General features: G+C 44.6%; 1 long non-coding RNA gene across 1 annotated transcript; it reads left to right on the forward strand.

The window, feature by feature from the left end:
- The first annotated feature begins 4,935 nt into the window (after positions 1-4,935).
- Positions 4,936-7,788, forward strand: LOC143266976 (uncharacterized). The gene is made up of 2 exons (XR_013041827.1): positions 4,936-5,853; positions 7,377-7,788. It is a non-coding gene; the product is annotated as an uncharacterized LOC143266976 (long non-coding RNA).
- The last annotated feature ends 1,441 nt before the right edge of the window (positions 7,789-9,229 follow it).

The following is a 9,229-nucleotide window of genomic DNA, read 5'->3' on the forward strand; positions in this document are numbered from 1 at the left end:
GCGGATCTCTGTGAGTTCGAGGCCAGCCTGGGCTACCAAGTGAGTCCCAGGAAAGGTGCAAAGCTACATAGAGAAAACCTGTCTCGAAAAACCAAAAAAAAAAAAAAAAAAAAAAAAAGATTGCTCTTTCTAGGGTGGGGGATGAAGGACAAGGTCTCACTTTGTAGCCTAGGCTAGCCTAGAACTCACTAGATAGCTCAGGTTAGCCTTGATCTCATGGCAGTCCTCCTGCTTCAGCTTTTAGAGTGCTGGGATTGCAGACCGGACAAGCTTGATGAAGCACTTGAGCGTGTGTGTGTGTGTGTGTGTGTGTGTGTGTGTGTGTGTGTGAGAGAGAGAGAGAGAGAGAGAGAGAGAGAGAGAGAGAGAGAGAATGAATGCCATGTGTGTGGGCGTTCCCTCAGAAGCCAGATGGGGATGTTGGATCTCCCTGAGAGCAGCTACAGGCACTCAGGTCCTCTGGAAGAGCAGAGAATAGTCCTAACCACTGAGCCACCTCTCCAGCCGCTGGTCTATCCTTGGAAGAGATCACTGTGGCTCCTCTTTGAAGAACAAGAGGAATGAGAAAGAAGCCTAGACTAACCCAGGCAGCCAGGTGTGGGCTGTAGTCATGTACCCCCAGCACCAGAAGGGTAGAGACAGAAAGATCTCAAGATGGAGGCCAGCTTGAGCCAGAGAGCAAGGCTCTGTCTCAAAGGACCGGAATAGGGCTGGAGAGATGGCCCAGGGCTTAGGAGCACTTGTTCTTGCAGAGGACCTGGGTTCAGTTCCCACCACCCACAAGATGGCTCGCAATCGTCCACCACTGCAGTGTTTGTGTGTGCAGTGTGGGAATGCCACCATGTGTAAGACCCACCCTGTGGGTCCTAGAGATTGAACTCAGGGCATCGGACTTGGTCGCGGGAGCCTTTACCCACTGAGCGGTCTTACTAGCCCTTCATTTCTTTCCTTTTCAAGATTTATTTTTATTTATGTGTATGTGTGAATATGGACCTGTACATGTGTGCCATGTATATGAGGTTGCCTGCAGAGGCCAGAGAAAGGGGATGGAGTTAGAGGTGGTTGTGAGCCACCTGACGTGGGTTAGCTGGAAGAACAGCAAGTGCTCTTAACCACTGAGCCATCTCTCCAGCCCCACAGACATTCCTTAAGGGTTTCTTTGTGTAGCCCTGGCTGTCCTGGAACTGGCTCTGTAGACCTGGGCGTGTGCTACCACTGCCCAACCCCCAAAAAACCCATGTTGAAACCATGTTCTCTACCTGTCATCTTTGAAGAGTTAACTGAAGATAAATCAGAAAAATCACAGTAGATGAAAAGTTTAAGAAGATCCCAGCAGGAGGCTGGAGAAAAGGCTCAGTCTTTCAGAACACTTGCTGCTCTTACAGAGGACCTGGGTTCCCAACACCCACAATGGCCTGTAACTGCTATTTCAAGAGATCCAATGCCCTCTTCTGGCCTTCTCAAGCACCGGGCATGCATGTGGTGCACATACACACATGCATGCAAACATTTATCCACACAAAAAAGTAAATGAAAATCTAAGAAGAGGAGGAGGAGGAGGAGTCCAACTAAGCCAGCACTTCGAGCAAGGTGACCTTGTAAATCACCTTTGGAAGTTTCATCTAACCTTTAGTTACCACATTAAACAGAAATAAGAATGTGACAAGGTCAACTATTCTGCCAGGTGATTTTACAAAACACATGAGAATACATGTAAAAGTGACTAAAATCTAAATATGATTGCTGTAAAAGAATAACGCTGTTTTGAAAGAAACAACGAACAGTTTATTCTGAGTGGGTGTGACCTGGGGACCTGCTTCATTCCCTCGAGTGGTGTGTTTCCCTGTAGGAAAGGTCACGTTAACTTTATGGTCACAGAACAAAAGGTTAGGCATCAGCACATTTCCTGGTTGTGTAGGTGGGGCGTCAGGTAGGGGAGCTATTGAAGAGAGCAGGCAAAGCACCTTGGCCTGAGTGCTGCCATTTTGACTTCAGACTCCCTTTTACTTGTACGGTAAAATCAAGTTCAGGTTCCCAAGCCCTAGGGGAGAACTTTCCAATGTCTGACCAACCTCCTCCTTAGACAATAGAAATATTCTGCTGTGCCCCTCAGTTCTCTATAACATTATGGCTGTTCCTAACAACAGAAAGAACAAATGAATCTGATTGGTTGGCCCGAAAAGCTCCTGTTTTGTGTCAGTGGACAATGATGGAACGCTGTGGGATGTCTCTCTGCATGCTGTGAATATGTGTGGCTTCCATTGGATAGCAAATAAAGCTGGTTTGGCCTATGGCAAGAAAGCTTACAGCCAGGTGGGAAATCCAAACAGAGACACAGAGAGAAGAAGGGCAGAATTGAGGGAGACACCGGCTGCTGCCCAAGGAGCAACAAGATGCCAGCAGACAGGTAATGCCACAGCCACGTGGTAACATATAGATGAAAAGAAATAGGTTAATTTAAGATGAAAGAGCTAGCTAGCAAGAAGCTGAAGCCATAGGCCATACAGTTTGTAATTAATATAAGTCTCTGAGTAATTATTTTATAAGCGGCTATGAGACCACAGAGAGATTCATCCGGACTGCTGGGCAAGGCAAGACTAGAGAAAATTCTGTCTACAAAGGAACACACAAGGAAAGTCCTTAATCTTTAACTTCTGATTGGTGAAAACTGTAACTATAACTTGGCAAACAGATGTTTGTGGTTTTTGTGCTTATAAACCTGGCTTCTGCCCCTGTCTGGGGCTGTCAGGAAAATCAAGGCTCCCAAGTTCTTGTCCTGCAGGCCTGATCGATCACTGACCAGGCTTATGAGGTGATTTATTAAAGTCTTCAGAATCCATAGTATTATCTCTCTTCTTCCTCTTGGTACACAATGGACTGGGTGTAACATTTGGAGGTTCCCCCGAGGTGCCCCATTGAGGAACCAGACCCAGATACCCAGAGGGGGAATCCATGAGTCCTTTTAGTGCCAAAGGCTTGGACTCAATAAGGAGGCCGGACATGGCAGAACTCCTTGAGTCCGGAAAGGAGGAGAGATGCTCCTCTCTTACACGGGGGTTCCCAGATTGGTGGACCCAAGTGTTTCCGGTTATACGAGATGAGATCAGTGTCCCAAGTGGGGCAGGATCCAGGGACTTCCCGGGCTAGGACCCAGAGTCCCAGGTCATGAGACAGGGGATGGTGTCCTTGTCGGCTGAAGTCTCGTCCATCTTATTTGTTTGTCTTGTCCGCTGTCTTATTTTGTCTGTTTTAGCGTTATCTTGGTTGGTTGTTTGGATATCTGTCTGCTTTGTTGTTTTCCTGACACTACTTCTGGTTTCCCTTTCTCGTTGTTCTTATAACTGTCAGCTTTGTTTTTTGATGTTGCTTTTCTGTGCTGGTCTCTGTCTTGTTTTATACTTTGAGATTGTGGGGCAAACTACCTCAACTTCTCTTACACCCTAGATCTCACCCTACAGGGCTTCAAAGATTTTCAAAGAAATGTTTTATACATTGTGAGATATGGTCTTCCCAGGGATGACGCCTCAGCTGCCTCGTGGGCCAGCTGATAGAGTATCAGGATGTCTGGTTCCCACTGGTGGGATAATCTGGCATGGCCCCCCACCACACCCTTGAAATTTCAACTGGAGGAAGTAATGAAAGTTTTGTCTGTTTTAAATGTGTGAATGTGTTCACTGCATGTGTGTGTCTGACTGGTCCTCAATGTATGCGTGTACTGTGTTCTGCGCGTCTTGGTTACAGCTCCGTTATTACTATTGCAGTCAGAGGGCTCAGAATTTATCTTTGGGCTTTCTGGCCCTTGGATTTGATGTAATGGGGATTCAAATGTCATCTGGGTATAAAGAATATTGAAGTTTTTTATGCTGTTCTGTTTTGTTAAAGAGCTGGCTCTGAGACTGGGTTATAGCCCACCATTTTTCAGACCCAGGCTTGCTTTTAAAGTGTCTATGACCAGGGTCAAAAAACTGGTGGACAGGAAGAACAAGAGCAGAGAGGCTAAGAAATTATTGGCTTATAAATTACTGAGGATGGTTAAAAATCTGTAATATTTGTAACAAAAAGGTTAACTTAAAACTTTAACACAGGGTTAATAATCAGAAGGTTGCATCGGTAATCTTAAAACAAAGACTTAATCCATCAGTGTCTATGGTTCTGGGCAAATGTTCAAATGTGCTAGCCTTGCTTTTAACCCTTTTAATTCTAGTTCTGACTAACTATTTTTTTTTTATCTTTTGTTTGTTTGTTTTTTGAGACAGGGTTTCCCTATGTAGTTTTGCGCCTTTCCTGGAACTCACTTTATAGCCCAGGCTAGCCTCGAACTCACAGAGATCTGCCTGCCTCTGCCTCCCGAGTGTTGGGATTAAAGGCATGCGCCACCACCGCCCAGCTATAAATTTAGCCCAGCAGTGGTGGCTCACACCTTTTTTTTTTTTTTTTTTAATTTCCAGAGATGAGGACCGAACCCAGGGCCTTGTGCTTGCTAGGCAAGCGCTCTACCACTGAGCTAAATCCCCAACCCCCGGACTATTTTTGTTAACTGAAATATGTCAACCCAGAACATGGTTTTTATGCTTAAAGGCTCACCCTGAGAAGACTGTACTAGAATTCCAAACACCCAGAGTAATTACTGGCCAACTAAAGTTGGGGCCACAGCCAAGCAACAGAAACTGGGCTATTTCTGTCTTATGATGGAGTAAGATGGTAACCTTAAAAAGTCTGGCAAAGAACTTGGAGCAGTTGCTAATCTATGGGTCATGACCCTTTGGGGTCAAAGGCCTTTTACAGGAGTAGCCTAGGGTGGCCTGCATGCCAGATGTTTGCATAGCAATATACCACAGAAAGTTAAAAACCATTGGCTTAAAGTATGTCTCTCTCTACTTAAGGATTTTTCAAGTATACAAGAATTTACAAAAACATTAAAGAATGTATATATATATAAAACCTCTGTTTTTGCTAGCATTGTTAAGCTGTAGCTATTCTGATAAACTGAGTCATACAGGAAACTACTGTATTCTATAATGGTATACTATGTAAGGACCAAGAGAGTGCCTTTTATGGACTATGTTTATAAGTTAGAAGCCTTATCTTGATACCGAAAGAGCTTCAATTCAGAACTTTTTTGTTTGTTTGTTTTTCAAGACAGGGTTTCTCAGTGTAACAGTCCTGGCTGTCCTGGAACTCACTTTGTAGACCAGCCTGGCCTCTGACTCACAGAGATCCGCCTGCTTCTGCCTCCCAAGTGCTGGGATTAAAGTCTTGAGCCACCACTGCCTGGCAGAAAAAAATTTTTTTTATTATTATAAACTGTTAAAGTTGATTAAGTCTTCAGATGTTCTGAACTACACTTATAGTCATTCTAAGTACTTATAGTCAAGCACAGGAAAAACTTTAGTTCCTTTTGTATTTTCAAGGTATAGCCTAAAACAAATAACTGAAAACAAACCAGGGTTGTTTGGCTCAGGTCCTCAAACTGTCAAGATCTGATGACCATGGCATTTAAGATATTTAAACTTATATGACAGATGGAGACCCCCAGATCCCAGCAGTGACTCCCAAGGTCTCCAAGAAGACAATGGACACAGTGATGGGCCACTCCACCTGAACTATGATAATGCTAACTACTGGGCAAGACTGCCCCTGTGTCTCATCTGTTTTCTAGTGTTCGGCCTGAACTGTGGACAAGCAGGACACTGGAGATTGCCCCACTTTGCCTAGACAAGGTGAGGTCAGTCCCCCATGTTCCTCCTCCACAGAAAAGCCTCTCATCTTCTGGGCCTGGCAGCCAAGACTGCTGTCCTGTTTCCTCTACGCCCATCACCATGGAGACCACAGGAGCCTGGGCTATCTCTCTGGGTATGGACCATGGACTACCTTCTGCCCTTTTGGTTAATCCTCCTCAAGTCTCTGATCACACTGACTAGGCTAACTCTAGCTTTGTCAGCTGGTAAAGCAGGCAATCAGCTCCTTCCCTCGGGGCTACGGCCACCTCGCTAGTTCACTAGTCAGTTCATTAGTTAGTTAGAGCTACTAGATCTCTTGTTAAGAAAAGGCAAACAGGTTTACCTTGCTCACAAGCCTCATGTCAGAGAATAGACAGGTTTCAGGTATAACTTTTCACTAAGGGAACATAATAACTACTCCTGTCTCTGGTAAATGATTATGGAAAGAAAAAGAGTTCAAAAGCATTCATTCTTTAGCATGGAGCTTTTTTTTTTTTCTCGTAAAGCTCACCTTCTAATGACGTTGGGAGAGAAGATAATAATCAAATGAGTTCATATATAAAATGTCAAATGCTAATAAGTATAATGCAAAGAAAACAGGAAAGAGAAAAGAAAATTGCCGAGGAACCATGGAATTGGCTTGGTCTGGCTACCTTGAGAGGCATGTGTCATAGGCTAGTCAGGTTAGAGTCCATGGCTCCTGGGGCACTATGTGCCTTCTAGTTCCCAAAAGACTGATGCACTCCCTCAGGCAAGGGCATGTTCAGGCTGCCTTGTGTTTCTCTGTATGTTCCCTTAGTAGTCAAAGAAGCTTGATAGGACAATTGTTCTTAGATATTTTTGTTTGTTTTTCGAGACAGGGTTTCTCTGTGTAGCTCTAGCTGTCCTGTAACTTGCTCTGTAGACCAGGCTGGCCTTGAACTCACAGAGATCTGCCTGCCTATGGCTCATAAGTGCTGGGATTAAAGGCGTGCGCCACCACCGCCCGGCTGGTCTTAGATATTTATATAAATGTCACTATATCCTGACAACTATACATAAATACAAGCTGTAATGAAATATTGTTACCCTGAGATTTCAAGGGTTTAAAGTTTTAACATTGATAAATGGAGTTCTGATAAACTGGTAGAACAGTGACTACTTATTCAGTCACAAGTTCAAGATTTTAATTTGCTTTGATTGTCTTCTAAGTATAGACTTAAAGGTGCTTCTCATCAGGGTAACCCAAAGTCATAGCTTTTGCTATGTCTCCAAGGTGTAAATCTGTTCCAGCTGTTTTACAGACACCTGTTAACTTCTTTTTATACAATGTGGATTTCAGTACAATGAAACTGATAATGTATCTAGACCTTTTATCTCCTTTGGTAAGTTAAAACCTCATGTAAGCTTCAGGGAGTCAAAAAAAGCCATAAGGCTTGAATCTACTGGTCACAGGTCAAACGAACTCCAGATAAGTGCAATTTCCAAATATAACATTTTCTTTTAAGCTTCTAATCCCCCCCCCAATGCCTTTTATTGAAGGAGGGAGGAGGTCTTAAATATAGGCTTATAGCACAATGGGAGAACCCTGGAGGGCAGAAGTTCGCTACCGATGTTTTACAATCTTTAAGCTTCTAAATTTTAAGTTCTGTCCTTAGTCTGTATTTGTCTTGGCAGATTTGACAGACACCACCCAGGAAGCACCTATGGACTGCAAACTGCTGAGCTCTGGACTTGCTGAAAGCTGATGTGAACCAGTCCAGCCGATGTGATTGCTCCCTGTCCCTTCACCTAGATCAGCTAATCAGATGTTTCTGATAAACACCCTGTGGCCCAGCCTTTGGCTAGCCTTTCCTGGGCCCTGACAACCAACACCCCAGTTTCAGCTGGAAGTAGTTACAGAAGAGAATACATTGCCCCTGCTTCCTTAACAGGCTGAAAATCCTAAGTCAAAGGCCAATTCCCTTTGGGGGATCTCTGAGAAGAAGGAACCTGTTTTCCATCGCAGGCAACATAACCCTACTCCTTGGTGTATACCTATGTCCTCACAAGTTCAACAAGAGCACCCCACTGGCTGCCCTCACATCAACTTGGTTTGCCTGTACCTTTGACTTAACACCCTGCCTCTCCCTAGGATGTTCCACTGAGAATCAAACCCTATACTATGAAAGGGAGGCAGGGGGAATACATATGGAGATGACGGGCTTTTCTGCTCACCAGGAGGGCATCTCCGGTTCTCATCCCTCTCTTGATAGGAGCAGCCTTAATCACTGGGGACCGTAACTCTCGAACCCTAAACAAACCAACAGAGATATTTCTCACCTCCATTCTTCCACCTCTTTCCTAGAAAATCAAATTGACACACTAGCTGAAATGGTCCTGCAGAACTGCTGCGGGCTGGACCTATTTTCTTTAAGCAAGGAGGGTTATGCATGGCCCTGAGAGAAGCATGTTGCTTTTACACCAATCATTCAGGTGTTATTAGAGAGATCCCAACGAAAGTTAAAGAAAATCTTCTCACTGAGCAGGAGGAAAGAAAACAGAGTTCCAGCTGGTACGAATCACTTCTCAACTGGCTCTCCTGGTTGACAACCCTTGTTACGAGTTTAATAGTTTCCCTAGCCCTCCTGCTCCTTGTTCTCCTGAGGGTCCCCTGTGTTTTCAGCGCCACTGTGTGCTTTGTTCAAGATCACATAGGCGCTTTAAGGACACAGTACAACCCCTTATTTGAGCCCCTAGACAAAGGTGCAGCTCAGTCATGGAGGCATGAGGGGAATAAAGTGAGCAGGCAAAAGCACCTTGGCCTGAGTGCTGCCATTTTGACTTCAGACTCCATTTAACCTATATGGTGAAATAAAATTCAGGTCTCCAAGCCCTAGGGGAGCTGATAACTTTCTGATGTCTGCCCAACCTCCTCCTTAGACAGTAGAAATAGTCTGCTGTGCCCCTTAGTTCTCTATAACATTGTGGCTGTTCCTAACAACAGAAAGAACAAAGGAATCTGCTTGGTTGGCCTGGAAAGCTCTCATTCTGTGTCAGTGGACAAGGATGGAGCACACAAAGAAAGTCCCTAATTTCCAGATTGATGAAAATTGTAACTGTAACTTGGCAACAAATGTCTGAGATTTTGGTGCTTATAAGCCCCGGCTTCTACCTCTGTTCAGGGCTGTCAGGAAAAGCAAGTCTCCCAAGTCCTTGTCCTGAAGCCCTGATTGATTAGTGACCCCATTTCTGTGGGGATTTTTATTTTTTTAATTTTAATTTTTTTTTTTTTTTGGTTTTTTGAGACAGGGTTTCTCTGTGTAGCTTTGTGCCTTTCCTGGAACTCACTCTGTAGACCAGGCTGACCTCGAACTCAGAGATTTGCCTGCCTCTGCCTCGAGAGTGCTGGGATTAAAGGCATGCGCCGCCACCGCCCGGTGGTGTGGTGATTTTTGAAGTCTTTGGAACCCATGGCATAGTCTCTCTCCTTCCTTGTGGTGTGCAATGCACTGGGTGCAACACAATCACAAAGTGGAGCTCTCTCTCCC

The sequence above is a fragment of the Peromyscus maniculatus genome, chromosome 8 (genome assembly GCF_049852395.1).
Source record: "Peromyscus maniculatus bairdii isolate BWxNUB_F1_BW_parent chromosome 8, HU_Pman_BW_mat_3.1, whole genome shotgun sequence".
Classification (NCBI taxonomy): Eukaryota; Metazoa; Chordata; class Mammalia; order Rodentia; family Cricetidae; genus Peromyscus; species Peromyscus maniculatus.